The following is a 16,693-nucleotide window of genomic DNA, read 5'->3' as shown; positions in this document are numbered from 1 at the left end:
CTTCATTTCTAATATGCTGCTTGACCCTTCGGTAGCCAGGTCCTAAACTACACAGCCACCCAGTCCCCTCTTCCTTTTCGTCTCTCTTTTCTTCCTTCTCTGTCTCTCGGCACAGGATCACATATTATTTATGTGTGTGTATACACGTGCTTTATATATGTATATATTTCTGCTTTCTAAAACATTAAGAAATAGGCGATTGCTACAGAAACCACAATGTACTTCGTGAAAAATCATTGGGTACAAAGGCAAAACATTGACAAATTGATATTTTCTTGCTTCGTCACGCCTGATTTAAGGAAATGAACTCAAAATAGGCTATGTGAATTGGAAATTGACTTCCACCACATTTAAATTGTTCTCCTTTAAAATATTAGCAGTTGAGTGTGTAAACCAATATTTATTTTTTAATCAAAGGTTTGCAGCAAATGGTTCGTAAATGAAAGAAATGAGGGAAGAACACTTCAAAATGTTCCTAGTAATAGAAGTGGAAATCGGATATTTTATTTCTTTAAATGGCAGACACAGCCCTACACTAAATTTCAGCCTGCTCTGGGAAGAGGAAATTGTATGCAAAACTGGCCATGTATAAAAGTCCAAGGCCAACACCTCTCTGCCAGAGATCATAATAAATATTTTTCTATGGAAAGAAGTTTTGAAGATCCAGCTACATTAAGGCAGAGTCTATTAACAGAATAATTGTATAGAGAGGACCGCTTAAGAAAAGCTTCCAAAATTCCATTATCTTAACTGTCACTCGCCACTCGGAGTTGTCTTGGTGCAGTGTGTTTTCATGAATTACCCGAGCTGTTTGTTTTTCTTTTATCAGTCATCACGCTGTCAGCTGGGCCGTTCATAACAACTTTTGGCAGCTCATCAGGGGAGTTCAGAGCTTGAATAGACCCTATCAACTCTCACACCTCATTGTGTGAAACTGTTTACCAGCATTGCCTTTTTCTGTAAATATTACAAGGAGAGCCCTGAAAGGAGAGATGTGTGAAAACAAAATGGCCTAACCTTGTAGCAGTCGGCTGAGATGGCAGATCTGGGTTGACGGAGAATCTGCAAGTCCTTGCATTTCATTTATTCGGCCGAATAATACCTAGTCGCAGGTCTTGAAGTTGTGTGGATGCTAGTTAATTAGACGATACTTAATTTGACTTCACATTTGTGTCAGTCGGTGAAGGCGAGACTTTGTAATTAGGGAGTACAGATAGGGTTTCTGTCACAATTTTCCTCCCTCACTCTAATTTAATGCACACTTTTCCAGTGTTTTTCCCATTGTCTTTTATGCATGACTGGTGACTAGGTGGCCTCTATTACACAACCAACAGCAAATGGGCCCGGAGTCCTGGACTTTCTGCCAGATTTGCCCATCATAAATAATTTTCTATTTGAAATGAATGTCAACAATCCTCTTTTGAACCTTATAGCACCAACCTACAAATGGTATAGGTTTCTTTTTCAGCTTGCATATATAACTTTTTGCTGAAGTTATATATGCAACAGATTTTTAAGCCTCAACTAATGCTAGTTTTATGAAGGAAACTAGCTGTCTCCCCAGTTTCTCCTCCCTAAAGGCAACCACTTTCAGCTCTTGTGGTGGATTTAGAAAATAATTTCACAGTGAGAAAGATATTGATTCACTTTGCCTGTTTTTGAATGTTACATAAATGAAATCATATTGCTGGAACCTGCTTCTTTCACTTAGCGTTAAAGTGATTTTTGTATACTCTTTTTTTAAAAAAAATCAAGGTATAATTTACATACAATGAAATGCATCAATTTTAAATGTGCAATTTAACGGGTATGAATACATGAATACACCCATATAACTACACACCAATCAAGATACAGAACTTTCCCATCACCCCAGAAAGTTCCATCTTAACACCTTTTCAGCCTCCAGGAGACAATCCTTTTCTCTCTCTTTTTTTTTTTTTTTTTTTTATTGACAGAGTTTTAGCTCTTGTTGCCCAGACTGGAATGCAGGGGCGCGATCTCGGCTCACTGTAACCTCCACTTCCCGGGTTCAAGTGATTCTCCTGCCGCAGCCTCCTAAGTAGCTGGGATTACAGGCGTGCACCACCACACCCAGCTAATTTTTGTATTTTTAGTAAAGACAGGGTTTCACCATTTTGGCCAGGATGGTCTCAAACTCCTGACCTCAAGTGATCCATCTGCCTCAGCCTCCCAAAGTGCTAGGATTACAGGTTTGAGCCACCGCATGGGGCCAACTTTTCTCATGTCTATCATCACAGGTTAGATTTACCTACCCTAGAACTTTCTATAAATGGAATCATAACAATAAATACTCTTTTCTGTCTGGCTTCTTTTGCTTAAAATGATGTCTTTGAGATACCTGAGAAAACGTGTTCCTTTAAACTGCCAAGCGTATTCCACTGCATGAGTATACTACTGTTTGTGTATAAATTCACCTGTTGATGGTCACTTCAATTGTTTCCAGTTTTTGGCACTTGGGTTTTCTTTTTATTATTGATTTGTAGGCATTCTTGCATATTTCAGATATCAAATCTGTTGTCAGAAACAGATTTTGCCCAGCACTTTGAGATGCCGAAGTAGGTGGATCACCTGAGGTCAGGAGTTCAAGACCAGCCTGGCCAACATGCTAAAACCCTGTCTCTAGTAAAAATACAAAAATTAACCAGGCATGGTGGCATGCACCTGTAATCCCAGCTAGTTGGGAGGCTGAGGCAGGAGAATTGCTTGAACCCAGGAGGCGGAGGTTGCAGATCACGCCATTGTACTCCAGCCTAGGTGACGAGAGTGAAACTCCGTCTCAAAAGAAAAGAAAGAAAGAAATTTTGCAGGCTAGGTGCTATGGCTCATGCCTGTAATCTCAGCACTTTGGGAGATTGAGGTGGGAGGACTTCTTGAGCCATGAGTTGGAGACCAGCCTGGGCAACACAGTAAGACCCTCTCTCTCTACAAAAAATAAAATAAGATAAAATTGATTTTGCAAATATTTCTCCCAGTCTATGTCTTGTCTTTTCATTTTCTTAATGGTATTGTTTAATGAGCAGAAGTGTTACATTTTGATTATGTCCAATTTGTGATTTTTGTCTTCTATGATTAATATTTTTTATGTTCTGAAGAAATTTTAGCTGAGTGTAACAGCATACAGATATTTTCCTGTATCTCATTTTAGAAAACATTGAAACTTAATAGTTTCAGATTTTACATTAAGGCCTCCTGTCTTAAGCTAATTTTTGTATATAGTATGAGGTAGCAGTCAAAGTTCTTCTGTTTTGTTTTTGTTTTTAATATGGATATCCAATTGTTCTAGAATCATTTGTTGCAAAGACTTTTCTTTCTACATTGGATGTGTGTGCCTGTGTGAGCATGCACAAACAACTTTGTTGAAAATCAATTGACTATACACACATGGACCTATTTCAGGACTCTCAGTTCTGTTTCATTGACTTGTTTGTCTATCTGATGCAAATAAGAGCATCTAAATAATTGTTGCTTTATAGTAAGTCTTGAAAGCAGGAAGGATATGTCTTCTATATTTTTTCTTTTTAAGGTTCTGTTGCTAATCTTCATCTTTTGAATTTTCATAATACATTTTAACATCAGCTCATTAATTTCTACTAAAAAGCCTCCTGGAATTTGGATTGGGATTGTACTGAAGCTATAGATCAATATTAATTCTCCCAATCCATAAGCATGTTATATGGTTTAATTTTTTATTTAACCTTTTTCGGCAATATGAAATCATTTTCAGAATGTCTTACCTATTTTTGTTAAATTTTCAATAGTTTATATTTTGCTGCCATTATAAATGGAATTGCTATTTAATTTTATTTTCCAATGTTTTGTTTGTCAAAATTGAAATATAATGAATTAATTATTTATTTTATTTATTTATTTATTTTGAGAAGGAGTCGCTGTTTATCGCCCAGGCAGGAGTGCAGTGGCGCCATCTCGGCTCACTGCAGCCTCCGCCTGCCACTCCCTTCCCTCCCCCCTCCCCGCCACCCCCTGTTCAAGCAATTCTCATGTCTCAGCCTCCTGAGTAGCTGAGATTACAGATGCCTGCCACCATGCCTGACTAATTTTTTTTGTATTTTTAGTAGAGACGGGGTTTTGCCATGTTGGCCAGGCTGGTTTCAAACTCCTGACCTCAAGTGATCTGCCCGCCTCGACCTCCCAAAGTGCTGGAATTACAGGCGTGAGCCACCGTGCCCAGCTGCAAATTAAAGTATAATTAAGTTTTATATATTTACCTTGACTCCCGTGACTTTCTTAAATTTATTTTTGGTTCTAATAGACCAAATGATGTTTCCTTAGGTTATTTTATATATGAAATTGTGTCATCTGCATAAAAGATAGTTTTGCTTCTTTCTTTTTAATTTGTATGCCCTTATTTTTTTCTTACATTGTTGTATTAACTAGAACTTTCAGGATGATGGTTGCGTAGAAGTAGGGAGAGTGGACATCTTGTTTCTGAACTCTGAAAGAAAGCATTAAATATTTCTCTATTTAGTATAACATTTGCTGTTGGGTTTTTATATATGCCATTTATCACACTGATGAAAGTTCTTTCTTTTCCTAGTTTTTTTGAGAGGTTTTTAAAAATCACGAATGTGGCTGGGTGCAGTGGCTCACGCCTGTAATCCCAGCACTTTGGGAAACTGAGCCCGGTGGATCATCTGAGGTCAGGAGTTTGAGACCAGCTTAGCCAACATGGTGAAACCTCGTCTCTACCAAAAATACAAAAATTAGCCGGGCGTGGTGGTGCACTCCTGTAATCCCAGCTACTTGGGAGGCTGAGGAAGGAGCATCACTTGAACCCGGGAGGCGGAGGTTGCAGTGAACCGAGATCGGGCCACTGCACACCAGCCTGGGCCACAAGAGCCAGACTCTGTCTCAAAGAAAAAAAAAAAAATCATGAAAATGTATAAAATGTTTTCAAAAATATTTTTGCATTAATTGAGATGTTATGCTTTTTTCTGTTTGATTCTGTTAATGTGATGAATTATAACCATTGATTTTCTAATGGGAAACCAAACTTGCAATCCTGGCATAAGTTCTACTTATTAATAACAGTTATCCTAGTCACACAATGCCGAATTTGATTTTCTAATATTTTATTGAGGACTTTGCATCTTTACTCATGCAGGATATTGGCCTGTAATTTTCTTTTCTTGTAATGTCCTTGTCAAGTTTTGGCATCAGTGTTTATGCTGGCCTCATGAAACAACTTGGAATGTGTTTTCTTCTATTTTCTTGAAGAGTTTGTGTAAGACTGGTGTTCGTTTTTTCCTTAAGGCTTTGGTAGAATTTATGAGTAAAGCTATCTGGGCTTGGGGTTTTCTTTGTTGAAAGATTTTTCATTATGAATTCAATTTTGGAAAAAGATACAGGGCTATGTGAATTTTTCTTTTTCTTCTTGCTAATTTTGGTAAGATATGCTTTTCAAGGAATTTGTCCATTTGCTCTAAGCTGTCGAATTTATAGGCATAAAATCATTCATTGCTTTGTCTTCTTGGAGAATTGAATCCTTTATCATTATGTAATAACCCTCTTTATCACTGGTAATATTTCTTGTCTGAAGCCTACTTTGACATTAATGAAGCTACTCAGCTTTCTTTTGATTAGTGTCTGTATGGTACATCTTTTTCCATCCTTTTACTTTTAACCTATCTACATTTTTATATTTAAAATGGTATTTTTGTAGGCAGTATATAGTTGAGTCTTGCTTTTCATATTGTCCAGCAATTTCTCTTTTTATTAGTGTGGTTTGCATTTAATATGATTATTGATACAATTGAGTTAAAGTCAATAATCTAAACAGCTGTTTTTGATTTGTTCCATTCGTGCTTTCTTTTGGCCCCCTTTTTGATTAATTAAGCATTTTTTACTATCTAATGTTATCTTCACTATTGAATTAACATGTGTAACTCTTTTTAAAAATTTTAGTAGTTGCCTTAGACTTTACCATACACATCTTGTTTGATCAAAGTCTACTTTCAAATAATTATCTTCTGTTTCATGTCTACTATAAAGGTAACATATTCCCACTTCCAGCTCCTCACCCTTGTTCTATTGTTGCCCTGTGTTTACTCTTACAAATGCTATAAATGCATAATACTTCTACTTTTGCTTTAGATAGTTATTTTTTAGAGCAATTAAAAGTAATAAAACATGACTTTTATGTTTACCTTTAGTCATTCCATTTCCAATGCTCTTAATTTCTTTCTCTGGATTCAAGTTTCTATCTTCTGTTATATTCCTTATGCCTGAAGAACTTTCTGTAACATTTCTTATGGCATAGGTACACTGGCAATTAATTCTCTCAGGTTTTGTTGTTGTTGTTTGTTTTGAGTCTGGGAAAGTCTTTATTTCTCCCTTCTTTTTGAAAGATATTTTTGCTGGGTACAGAATTCTGAATTTACTGGTTTTTGATGTCAATCAGCATCAAAGACGTTATTCCACTATCTTCTGGCTTGCATAGTTTCCAATGAGAAATATTCTGTCCTTCTTACCTTTGGTTTTTAACTTCTCTGTGTACAGTGTGTCTGTTTTCATTAGCTGCCTTCAGAATGTTCTCATTGTCTCTGGTTTTCAGTAGTTTGAATATGATATGCCTATGATATGGGAGTTCTTTTGGGGGGGAGCATTTATTCTGCTTGGTGTTCTTTGAGCATCTTGGAACTGTGATTCAGTATCTGTAATTCATTTTGGAAAATCCTTACATATTATTTCTTAAAATCTTTTCTTTCTGGGATGCCAATTACATGTAGGTTTTGTTATTGTCTCATATCTCTTAGATGCTCTGTTGTGTTTTTGCATCCACATTCCATTCTTCCACTTTTCTGGCAATCAATGCCACAATTGTCATAAGCCCGGTTTCCATAATATGTAAGGGTCTCACCAAAGAAATTATTTGTTTTTGTCTTTTCTCTTGTTATCCAAATCCTTATGGGTCTATCTCTTTAGAAGGTTGTTTTCTGCCACTTTAATAGTCTTAGAAGAGAGTGAAAGTGAATGCATTTGCACAATCTGCCATCTTTAATTGGAAGTCAAAATGGAATTTCGTTAGTTAAATGAAGCTTAGTAGTGGTAAGGACTACATTTCCTGCTATCTTTGAAATAAATTAATCTGGTGTATCTTACTTTCTCATTTTAAAGGACTTTTGCATTATCAGAAATGAGTCACAAATAATGACAAACATGTATTATACATTCATCATGTGCTGGTGGTGTAAATGCTGTTCTATAATTACTTAATTCTCACAGCAATTCTACTAGATAGACACACTTATTATCTTCATTTTTACAATGAGGGTAAACTGAGGCACAGAAAGTTTAAGTAATTTGTCCAAAGATGCAGAAATAGAAAATGACAGAATCTGGCTTCTTAAACCATTGTATTTTAACTACTTCAACAAATGGGAAGATAATTATTTTTAGGTAATATCTTTGTTTTTGGTCTCTATAATCCTTCAGTTATTACTGTCACCTCTCTAAGAATCTTAATCTATTAATCAGCAAGTACATATTTAGCACCCATTGTGTGCCCAGAATTGTTTTGTTTGCTATGGAGGTATAAACAAATATAGCAGGGCTGTTTCCTTCAAGGAGTTCACATTCTCCAAAGGAAAGGCCCCACAAATCTAAAAATAAACGTTAAGGTACAGAGGAGTATCATTATTATTATCATAATGATTTTCGAGACAAGGTCTTGCTCTGTCACCCAGGCTGGAGTGCAGTGGTGCCATCAGGGCTCATGCAGCCTTGTTCTCCCAGGCTGAAATGATCCTTCTGCCTCAGCCTCCCACGTAGTTGGGTCTACAGGCACAGATACAGTTATTTCTTAATTTTTTTGTAGAGACAGGGTCTCACTATGTTTCCCAGGCTGGTCTCAAATATCTTGGCTTAAGTGATCCTCCTGCCTCGGCCTCCCAAAGTGTTGGGATTACAGATCTGAGCTACCACACCCAGCCAGTATCACTATTCAGAAAAAGGAAAGCTCAATTTGATCTGGATGCTTAGAAACCATGGGAAACATTAAAAATAATGATGATTATTCAACAGTTTGCTTAGCTCTGGATTACCCGTGCTGCATTTTCACTTCTCCCTTACCTCTTTTTTGTGCTCTAATTTTTACCTATTCCACTGTTTATAAATACTTTTTCCACAGAACCAAATAAGGAAATTTTTTAAGCTCAAAAGGTATCTATAAAAGTTTAAAGTGGAAAGAATCTCAAAATCTTGGTTATGGTGATGTGCGTGCATGTGTGTGTGTGCGTATGCATATATATATATATATATCTCCCAATTATTTTCTTTCTCCATCAAAATAGACAACTGAGAATTAACAGGTATTGACATTAGGTGTTCCCTAGTATATCTGGAATAACTGTGATTATCAAAGGTTTTATAAATGCAATTTTATCTTTTAGATTGGCTAGTATGGCGTCTGACTCCTAATAGGCACCTAACAAACATTTATCAGTTCACTGACTGAATGAATGAAATTAAAGAATCTCTAAGGCATGTATTTTTGGTAAATGATAAAGAAAATCCTCATGAGTTTGTATTTTAATTTAAAGAGCATATTTTCCTAATGCTGTGCACATCGACATATCCTAGGGAGAAGGTTGTAGTTGACCCATTATCCTTACTTGGAAGCTCTACAGGATTAAAGGTCTGGATTCCTTCATAGTTGATGACCACCTCTTCCCCGGTGAAGTACCTGGCAGAGAGTAGATTCAATAAATATTTGTTGGATGGAAAAATGAACCATCTGACAGATTGAGGCAAAAATAATTCTTAGTGCAACTAAGAGCAACTTGTCTCAAGGGCAGATTCCAGACAAAACTAATAGTAACAATAGATAAATTTTTCAGTAAAAACTTGATCGTGTAGTGGTCAGACCTAGGACCTAGTCCCATCCCTGCCACTTACTAGCTAGCTTTGCAACCTAAGAAAAGTTGTTTAACCTCTCCAAGTCTCAATTTCCCAGTCATTAAATCCAGAGCAGTAATATTATTTCATATGTTTGTTGTGAGGATTAAAGAAAATATTCAACAACAAGAGCTTATCTCGTGACCAACTACGGAAGTACTCAACAAATGGTAAATATTATTGTTATGCAGAGATTTCAGGAGTTGAGGCAGAGGCCATTTGGATCTATAGAGAATCTTAACAAAAGTGAGGAAACCTAAAACAGATGTGCCTATCTGCTTCCTATATTTCTCTTTTCTTGCTTTAGGAATTTTGAATGACATTTGTTTGGCATATGGATATGTGGAAACAGTGAGATGAGAAGAAGGCTAGAAATCCTTTCCACTTTTAGAGAAATGCCCTCTACCAAGGATGTATGCTCCAGAGCAACATAGGCCCACCCTATCTGCTGAGGATGAAAATAGCCAGAGACAATGGGATATGACACAGTAATGAGTTCTTATTTGTCAGGTGTCAGCTCGCTGATATGGTCTAAGGATAAGGTGTTCAACAATTCTTAGAAATTGGTAATAACAATATCACTTAACACAGCAGTGCCTCTTACAGTTTTTATAATATTTCTACATGGACTATCTGTTTTAATTTTCACCACAATGTTGTGAGGAGCCTGAAGTAAATATTATCATTCCCATTTTATAGATGAGTAAACACATTCTGAGAAGTGAAATGACCATGCCCAAGGTCACTTAGCTACTCAGTAATTGACCTGGGGCTCAAACCCGGGTTGTTACTCTGGATTCATTATTTTTTTTCCAAAGCAGCCTGTTTGTTCTATGGAATCTGCCTATTTTCATTAGTGAGTGTGCATGTGTACATGCTAGACCCTCAAAAATTTGTGATTTATAGGGTAATTTTGTACTCAACTGCAGTGGCTAAAAGAAGAGGGCTGTTTTTTGTCATTGTTGTTTTGTTTGTTTTGTTTTGTTGTTGTTGTTTTAAATTTTATATCTCTTTTTGGCCCAACAGGGAGCAAAGTTTGTCATCTTGATACAATAGATCTTTGATGATATCGATAAGGAAACATCCACACCCTTTGGTTAAAAGACTCTGAGACTTCAAGGACTGCTGGCTGTCCAGAAGAGGCTGTGGTGGTTCAAGTGAGGCTCAAGGCTGTAGTTATACCAATCTGTTACTCCATGAAGAGTCCAAGGCTGCTGAACAGAGTGAACCTCAGAACAGATAGCAGTGGCCCCTAGAAGATATAACTTCAACAGCAGATGAGGTATTGAGGGATGATTCCTGATTATGGATTCCTCTTCATCTCTCTTAACTTACATTCCAAGCTGTTAACCTAGAATAAATCCTACTATATCTAATTAATGCACTAATCAAACTTTGTTTTGAATGGAAGGGGGGAGAATATGTTGATTACCCCTGCTAGCGGGATACAAAATAGGCCTAAAGCAGAATATCTTTCTCCATCATGAATAACATTAATCTCTGCAGTTCTCACAAGTGAATAATTATTATATAGTTTGCTTCCTATTTGTCTGGCTTGGTATTTATCCTTTATGAGTTTCCAGGTGACAATTTGTTTCAGGAAGAATTCTCTCCAGAAACAATTTTTTAAGATTATCGTCAAATTCCTTAATAAAGAGTTGAAAGCCAAACTCACTAGGTAAAATGCAACAACCAATGGACAACAGACTGATCTCCAACTTCCTGAATTCTTTTTTTTTTTTTTTTTTTTTTTGAGACAGGGTCTCTCTCTGTAAATCAGGCTGGAGTGCAGTGGCTCAATCTTGGCTCACTGCAGCCTCCACCTCCCAGGCCCAAGCAATCCCGAGTAGTAGGGACTTAGGCACGCACCACCACACCTGGCTAATATTTTGTATTTTTTGTAGAGAGAGGGGTTCACCATGTTGCCCAGGCTGGTCTTGAACTCCTGAGCTCAAGGTATTTGCTTGCCTCAGCCTCCCAAAGTGCTGAGGTTACAAGCGTGAGCCACCGTGCCAGGCCTTTAATTCTTAATTGCCGCCAGGATTGATTGGTAAGGCTGTAGAAGAGTTGCTGTCCATTCCAAGTCTTCCCATCTGAAGCAACCACCATGCCACAGCCTTATTCTGTCCCATGGCTGTTTTGTGCATCTCCAAGTGTACCAGTATGAGGCCCTCAAACACACCCATGCCCTCTGATGAGATAATGTTGGTCATGATAACCACAGGGATGTCACAGCCGCCGTTCCACACTCTGTCATTTTGTTCCAACAACAACAATTTGAAATGGGAAGAACCACCCCATTTTAGACATTTCAAAACGAGGGCTTGGATAGATTATGTACCTTGTTCAAGTTCACACAACCAAATGGCAAGGTAGGGACTCAACCTAGTTCCATCTGCCTCTAGTCCAAAACCCAGAGCTCTCAACTGCCACCCTCATTGTCTCTACTAGATACTGGCTTCCCTGCGGTAACTGTTGAGGCTGGAAAACACAGGCCTGAGAGAACTTTTAAATATGAAATGATAGCTCTTTGCCTACCGAGATTCTTATTTTTAAAAACCCAGAGGAAGATCATATTTATATATTTATTCAACATTCATGTACGATATTTAGATTTACAAAATGCTTTATAGTGTAACAGAATGGGCAGAAATTTTTACTCGGGCTTATAATTGTCTTTTCTTTCATATTCATTTATTCCTTTGATTTATATAATGTGTTCTCTGCTTGGTCTTCTGAGATTACGTACAATGGTACCAAATCGAAAATAATATTAATAAAAGATTATTTTGTGTCACTCACAGGGAAAACTGACTGGGGCCATGCGCCTCTCTGTTCTTTAGAAACGTTATGCGAGAGAACATAATGTCGTCCCCAGAATACTGTCTGTAATGCCGGCTATGCTTATTCGTGGTGCTTTAAAAATAAACTTAAGTCCTGTTCTTCATTTTGTGTGTGTGTGTGTGTGTGTGTGTGTGTGTGTGTGTTGTTTACTTCTTTATCTTCAGGTGGCTGTGGTGCTTCACATTTGCTATAACGAACTGCTGTGAGCATCACCTGAAGTCGCCAAACTACTTTCTTCACTGATCATTGAGCATGAGTTCTCTGCGGAATGCTGGGTCCCTTTACCTGTGAACCTTTTCCCCAGTTGGTCACCAGGCTGGTTCCTGCTTTTCATCTAGGCCTGAAATCAACAGGCACTGTCTCTGCAAAGCCTGCCCTGACCCCAGATCAAAAAGAACCCCACATCGCAATGTATCCTAGCATTTTCTTATTTTTTCCTTAGCATGCAATATTCTATGTTAAGAAAGCTAGAGTCCAGGCCAGGTGCAGTGGCTCACACCTGTAATCCCAGTACTTTGGGAGGCCAAGGCGGGCGGATCACCTGAGGTCAGGAGTTCAAGACCAGCCTGGCCAACATGGTGAAACCCCATCTCTACTAAAAATACAAAAATTAGCTGGGCTTGGTGGTGCATGACTGTAGTCCCAGGCACTCGGGAGGCGGAGGCAGGGGAATCATTTGAACCCAGGAGATAGAGGCTGCAGTGAGCCGAGATCACGCCACTGCACTCCAGCCTAGCAAGGCTCTGTCTCAAAAAAAGAATGCTAGAGTCCTTGGGTTTGGTGTGAATGAGTAAATATAGATAGGTAAACTAATATTTTGTCATTTTTAAGTTGCTATGTTCTTCTTTAAAATGAATATTTTAGGCCGGGCATGGTGGCTCATACCTATAATCCTAGCACTTTGGGAGGCCGAGGTGGGTGGATCACTTGAGGTCAGGAGTTCGATACCAGCCTGGCCAACATGGCAAAACCCCATCTCTACTAAAAATACAAAAATTAGCCTAGCTTGGTGGTGTATGCCTGTAATCCCAGCTACTCAGGAGTCTGAGACACAAGAATCCCTTGAACCTCAGAGGCAGAGGTTGCAGTAAGCCGAGATCGCACCACTGCACTCCAGCCTGGATGACAGAGCAAGACTCTGTCTCAAAAATAAATAAATTTAAAAAAAAATGAAATGAATATTTTTAAGAATCTCTTTAAGGTAAATTACTCCGAGGTTTTACGATGCCCTGTCTTTGCAAGGCATCAGCTCTTGACTGTGGGGGACATGTAAAACATGGCTAGAGGGCTAGGCATGGTGGCACAGGCCTATAATCCTAGCATTTTGAGAGGCTGTAGGAGGGAGGATAGCTTGAGCCCAGGAGTTCAAGACCAGCCTAGGCAATACAAGGAGACCCTACAAATAATAAACAAAAAATAGCCAAGTGTGGTGTCACACGCCTGTAGTCTCAAGATTCTGGAGGCTGAGGTGGGAGGATCACTTTAGCCTGGGAGGTTGAGGCTGCAGTGAGTTGTGATGGCACTACTGCACTCCAGCCTGGGCAACACAGCAAGACCTTGTCTTAAAAAGAAATACATACAACAAAAGTCATGGCAAGGGCTTCTGTTGGTCAATTTATAGATTTTAAATGACTGTGCATGTAATCCACAGATTAAAACAGTTATTTTCATCATTAATTTTTTTTCTTTAGAAATGGCAATTAGGGTGCCTAATTAAACTGTGGTTTAGAAAGATCAGTGTTGAGGCCTGTACCAGGAGGAAAGCTTGGGGTCCAGCCAACTGGTTAAGTGCTTTTCAACACAGGCAGCATATTGTTAATAATAATAATATAGGGTGGAGCAATGTAATTGCAGTTTTTGCCATTAAAAGTAATGGCAAAACCACAAGTACCTTTGCGGCAACCTAATACATTCTACTAACCAGGGCCAATCGAGTCAGAATCTTGTTGGGGGAGGGGTGCAGCCCAGGCACCAGCATCTTAAAAAAATGTGCCAGGTGATCAGGTGTGTACCCGGGGTGAGAACCGCTGGATCCGAAGGCTCCTAGTGTCCACTCCTGAGAAAAGTGAGTGACCAGGGTGGCAGTTGTCAGCCCATGCTTTCTGTGTCCCTCCAAGTTAGAGGACCTGACTCTCACCCAGCTCTGAACTTAGAGAAAGCTCAGGATCCCCCTTCCCACTGTCAGTGGTTTCTGGAATGAGACTTCCTATCAATATGGTGTCTGATGAGCCTGGCAGTGCCAGCAGGGCACCCTCTTCTCAGGCCCCACAGGGTTGCTGGTCTCCCGTCTAGATTTTCTGTTTGTTTTTTGGATGCCCTCCTGGACCCTCGGACCAAATCTCAGCCTGCTTGTCCAGTGCCTGGCCACTCTGACTTAGCTCCTGTAACCTCTTCTTTGCAGAATCAAGACCTTGTTCCTCATATCCAGAACCACCAGCTGGGGTCCCGCTTCCATCAGATTGAACCACACAGGATCACAGTGGAGTCTCCTTCCTGAGTCTTCCCAGCCTGGAAACTCCTACTGCTGTCAAACCCCCTGACAGGTCCATCTCCTTGAACATGGGCCCTTCCATAAAGCTTTTAGCCACTTTTCTTATTCATAGAGAAATAAACTCCACCTCTTTAGCAAGAGGTCATGCAAAATGCATGTCAAGGGTCCTGAATACAAGGGAGGGGTGAAAAATAAGGGTCAATAATGCAATCAGTCAACCACTGGCAAATAAAGGAGATACTGATTATTTCTGGGAAAGAAGCAAAAATTGTAGCATCATCAGCTACATAGGGAATCTAATTTGATCTGAGGTGACAGTAAGGTGCATCTGGTGACAAAATAACAATCATGTTGCCATGAAGCATCTGCAAGTTTGACAACTTAGATGTGACTTGAGAAGAGTATAGGAATTATTTAGAAAGGTTAATAATCAAAACTTCAGAAAGCCACCCACAAGCCTGAACCACGGGAAAGAATGGGCCTGGATTAGATCCTGGCTGAGATTGCTGGGCCGCATGCAAAGCAGCATCCTCCCAGGAAGGGAAGCCAAGAAGTCAGGGTTACAGCACCTGCAGTTGGGGTTACTGGAAGCCTCCCTGGACTTGGGTGTACTGGGTGCATTCTAGTCATCATTTTGCTGCTCCACAGGAGCCTCAACTCTCTGAATCGCCTCTTCTCTAGGGACCTGAGTGGATTGACATCCCTGACCCTTTGAAATGTAAGCAGAAGTGTCATATAGCACTTCCTCGTGGAAGCAATGAAAAGCCACTGCTCTATTTTGATGCTCTTTTCTTCCCACAGTCAAGTGTAAACCTCATGTTGAGATGGTGGCATCAAAAGAGGGCAGAACCTTGGGTCCCTGAGTGACTAAAGTGAGCACAGCTACCTGCTAACTCGCAATGGACGTGTAGCATGAAAGAGACATAAACCTTTATTGTATTAAGCCACTGAGCATTGGAGGTTGTTTCTATGGCAGCAGAGCCTAGCCTACTCTGACTACTTCGAGGACTTTGTCCATGAATGTGTTCCTGTTAACTCTAGAATTTTAATTGACAGCCTGGTAAAGTAGAGAGAAGCATTGTGATGATAATGATGATGATGATGATGTCACTGAGTGCTGGAAAAGGTTTCTGCCACTACCTTCCTAGACTCATCTAAGTGGGGTGGACTCCAGGGGATGGAGAATGGAAGGCAACAGATGTTTGTTGACTTCCTGCTCTATATCAGGCACTGTGCTAGATACTGTACACACCATCAACATTTAGGACAGTATGGTCAGAGCAATTTGATTTTTATATTACAGTTGAGGAAAAGAGCTCACAAGAGGTTAAATTACTTGCCTAAAACTCACAAATTTAGTACATGTCAAATCCAGGACCAGAACTCAAGCCCATCTAACTTCAAAGCCTGTGCTATTTTCCTGTAACATAAACATACAAGTAATGAGCTTTTAATCTTTTATAACTTGTTAGCATTTTCCTCCTAACTGTAATCCCGTTAGGATAAATTTGAGTTAGCTCAATCTACTCTTCATAGCTATTGTTCTTAGAATTATTTCGCTCTTTCGTTTCACCCAGATTTGTTTTTGCTGACCTTTGACACATGAGGTGCTACAAATCTGTGTGTTTGTTTAAACTTCAACCAAACACCCTCATGTTTGTTTTAAGTCGGAATATCATCACAGGATATCTGGAAATGCCTCCACCAAGGCTACAAGTTTTTTAAAATGTGAGATTTTTCCTGTATGGTAAGGATGTTGCAGAGAACTAGAATGAGATATAAGGCAACTGATGTTTTCATTTTTTTGTTTGCTTTCTTTTTTTTTTTTTTTAAACAAACAAAGGAGAATGAAAGCTGTCTCTTGTAGATAGGATATTTTCAGCCGTCATCACCATGGACTCTTCGAAATGTACTACTTTAGAAAAGCCACAGTGACTCCCTCTGGGCCTCACCCACCTGAGATGACATCAGGACGCAAATCCAGGACTTACTCTCTTCATACAGATGGAATGGTTCACTTGGCTTTTAGAGTGCAGACAAGCCATTCAGTGGAGGCCGTGCCTCAGCCTGCACTCTTCTGACTCATGACATGACTTCTCCATGGAGAGCCAGGATTTTTCTCAAGTGTAACAATATTAATTATCAAGTCACTTTAAAACATATGTGATGTATGTGTGCATTTATTTCACAGGAATGGTGTAAAGATTAAATACTTAATGAATCCATTTTTCATATCAAGGATATATTTGCCCTATGCCTAAATATATCTCTCCCTTCTGTTTCTCATGAGAAATATAGCTATCTTTATTATGTAATCAGTAATATATCATTCCTTCTAAGCAGGATCTAATTTTAGCAACATGATGAATGGCCCAGGAATGTATTCCACTGCCCTCTGCAGAAAGGAATATATATCAGACC

At 39.1% G+C, this 16,693-nt stretch overlaps 1 long non-coding RNA gene across 1 annotated transcript; it reads right to left on the bottom strand.

Annotated features, from left to right (window-relative positions):
* Nucleotides 1-4,265: 4,265 nt before the first annotated feature.
* Nucleotides 4,266-16,366, bottom strand: LOC134760396 (uncharacterized). Its single transcript, XR_010137779.1, has 3 exons — nt 16,229-16,366; nt 8,655-8,725; nt 4,266-4,477 (listed from the first exon to the last, which is right to left on the bottom strand). It is a non-coding gene; the product is annotated as an uncharacterized LOC134760396 (long non-coding RNA).
* Nucleotides 16,367-16,693: the final 327 nt, after the last annotated feature.

Source organism: Pongo abelii, chromosome 18, assembly GCF_028885655.2.
Source record: "Pongo abelii isolate AG06213 chromosome 18, NHGRI_mPonAbe1-v2.0_pri, whole genome shotgun sequence".
NCBI lineage: Eukaryota > Metazoa > Chordata > Mammalia > Primates > Hominidae > Pongo > Pongo abelii.
Note: the sequence above shows the minus strand (reverse complement) of the source record. Positions and strands in the feature narration are given on the sequence as shown.